The following is a 3,294-nucleotide window of genomic DNA, read 5'->3' as shown; positions in this document are numbered from 1 at the left end:
CCCCCCCAAACCAACCACACCTCTCCCCTGGTGCCACGTTTCTCTCTGCGCGGCTCCACAAGACCAACCTAACCTCTCTCTGGCTGTGCATATGTTGCGGGGAATTTGTCTGACACATTTCGCCATGGTTCACGTCCACTGCAGTAAATACTTTAGTCTAGACATTAGAAAAGCAACTGACTGTCTGCAAAATTGATGTTACTATTGTAACCTTCTGCTGTTCGCAAGAGATCAAAACAAGCATTAAAATGTTTGTGGATAATTTGTAGAGAGTCGGCAGTTAAGAATACTATCTCTGAATTTGGGAAAGGTTCCTGGAGAAATATGGTGGTTGATTATCCTCTCCCCTTGATGTTCATGATTTTTTAAAAAAAATTATATACAATGATGTCCTTATAGTGTACATTTTACTCGTATAAGTATGTATCTTTCCTCCAGACAAGAACTGAATTACGATTATACAAACTACGACTGATTCTTCCACCTTCCTTGATCCCAAACCTATTGACCATGTCTCTTTTTTAGGGTGTACCAAAAAGTCAAGATCTGAAGGGAGTGAAATAGCCCATTAAAAGCTGTGTCATGCTTACTGCTTAAATTCAGATTGTCTGCCAAGACTTAAACTAGATGTGCATGCATACATACATACTTATATGCATTGCAATTGATATAGACAACGTTTGTATTAATCTATTGTTATCAGTGGACAACGGTCATCTAAGTCTGGAAATGTTTACATCTTTCTGAGAGACTAGAGCTTCGGGTTGTAAAAAGTCGTTTGTGTGCCACTTGTTTGATTTAATTTTTTTAGTTAGAGTTTTACGGCACTTGCAACACAAATACGTCGTATAAGTGCCAAGGCTAGAGGTGTTCTCACAGAATAGCCATACACATAAAACAAGGAGGAGATATAAGGATAATGGATGTTGGAGAGGATGAAAGAAGCAAACCACCTCAGAGCACCCGCCAGTCGCCCAATTTGCCACTTGGCATCCTCGGAACGCGTTCTGAAGCCTTCTCTACCGTTACATTGACGGTTAAATGAATATTTAAAGAATGCATTTCTAAATACTTTGGGGGCCTTGTAAAGAGGTAGGAAAAATCTAAAAACATCGTTTCCTAATATTGTATTTGCTATTCCTGTAACAACGCCTCTGGTTACTTGAAAATGCCGAAAAAAGAACAGTCTTACCAAATGTCGGTTAGAAAATGATGTATAGTGAAGAAGTGAATAAAATATCAAAGACGCAATCTTACTCATTTACTTAACACAATGGTTTTAACTACGATACGGATAATCTGTCAGGTGAAAGTACAACTGCGTTTGGCACTCAACACTTACTCCGTGAGTACTGCAGAGACAAGGAGAATGTTTCATTATTATTGGTACTTCTTTGTGAGCTGACCTAATGTATAATTAGATATACACTGAGAAACTGAGCACTGCAAAATAAACAGCCCTCAGGTGTCATGCTCATGGGGACTGTTTTATCATATTATGCTCACCTATTTACTTGCTTGGTAATGTGATAATGTTTACTGGAGAATTTTTTGAGGGGATGGGGGCGGAGATCTAGTTCTGATGAACCAGATGATTCATCATTTGAATAAAGACAAATAATTATTATGTCAATTGAAACCTTATTAATAAACCTTATTAATATTCGCTTTCTGCTCTCCAAAAACAAGCAGATTCTGATTTAACTGATTTTAGTTTGTCTGAAGCGCAAAACGAGGACCAAAATGATAATAGTATTATGATGAAAATTGTTTTGAATTAACCAGAGTTGTTTCTTTTATTCTAGACCACGATTTCAGATGACATAGCTTAGACTGCTGTGTTTTTCAGACCCTCTAAAGCGATTGAACATGGGGAGCCCCTGTGCATTTTACCGAGACAGCTGACCGTGGAGATTATCTCTACTTCTCTCTATAATTAAGTACAAACGATGAAACCCAATCGAGAGAAGAACAATACAATGTATTTTCCACTTGAAACAAATCATTCCGGTTTATCGTGATGATATGTCATTGTTTACAATTTATGCATCTGTCTTTGTGAATATCCATCGTTATGGGAAGAGCTGTCGTCTTTGTTTATTGCCCTGGGGGTGGTATATTGTCATGTAGATTGAGGGTGGGGAATGTGGGTCATTAAGTATGTGTGTTGAGGGTGTGTATGGAAAGGGGGTGGGGGGGTTAAAAGGTGTTACGGATGGTTAAAAAGCCCTCTGTTCTTAAGTAGCCAGATATTTTTTTTGCTTTTATACTGCACACAAACACAAATATTCGTCTACTTGTGTGAGACCACTTGATCAAATTTTTCCAAGGGAAAATCAGTTTCTTTTAAACTGGGCGTGACTTCCTTAAGCTGTTACTTATGACTTGACTTTTTGTTTCTTTTACTTAAAACTGTTTCAGTCAAGACAAAAAAATCCTATTTTAATGATAATTAATCTGACTGCAAACTTTGTATTAGGGTTGGGGTGAGGAGAGGTGAGCTGTAACCATTTTCTTCATTCGTATTGTGCTGTTTACGTTACTTCTCTTTGAAAAAACAAGTATTCTTTATTGCATGACTACATACTCCTTGTAACTAGATTTGTTCCTTCTCTCCACGAAGCAGTATCAATAAGTATGTGGGTATAGTTTGTGCTATGCTTGTGGCGCCTACAGAACCTGTATAAACCCTCATGTTTTAAATGACGACCTTCCTTCTCAGCGTCTTTTATCTCCTCTTTCTTTTTAAACCAACGTTTTTGTCTGTCTGATTGACATTATCGAAATGTAACTATTTCGCTACTTGAGAATTACTAAGTTCTATCTGCTCAGTACCCCCTAGTTTTTTAATATGACGTCAAAGATGTTGAGTTTCAATTCATGTCAAGCTGCTTTGAATATCTTGATAACGACTCTGAACAATCTTACGATTTTGAGAGAGCAGAAAGAACATTATTATTTGGTTTCTGACCTCAGGGTCTTAGTAATCCAAAACAGTCAAAAATTACGTCAGATAGAACTTTGTAACTCTAAATTAGGGATTTGTCAACATCCTCATTGCTCTAGCTGACACACTGATCATCAAGCTCACACTCTTCCCCTTACCCATCTTCCCTCTCCTCCCCCAACTCTAGTTTCAATCAGCTCCTTCTCTTTTTTATCATCGCAATACCCATAGAAAGTTTTATCATCATCAACTGCATCATTATCACTGCATCATCATTAGTTGCATCATCTGCACCATCATCATCATCATCATCATCATCATCATCATCATCATCATCATCATCATCA

Source organism: Aplysia californica, unplaced genomic scaffold, assembly GCF_000002075.1.
Source record: "Aplysia californica isolate F4 #8 unplaced genomic scaffold, AplCal3.0 scaffold00357, whole genome shotgun sequence".
NCBI classification, from domain to species: Eukaryota; Metazoa; Mollusca; class Gastropoda; order Aplysiida; family Aplysiidae; genus Aplysia; species Aplysia californica.
The sequence above is the reverse complement of the archived record's forward strand: the minus strand, read 5'-3'. Positions refer to the sequence as shown.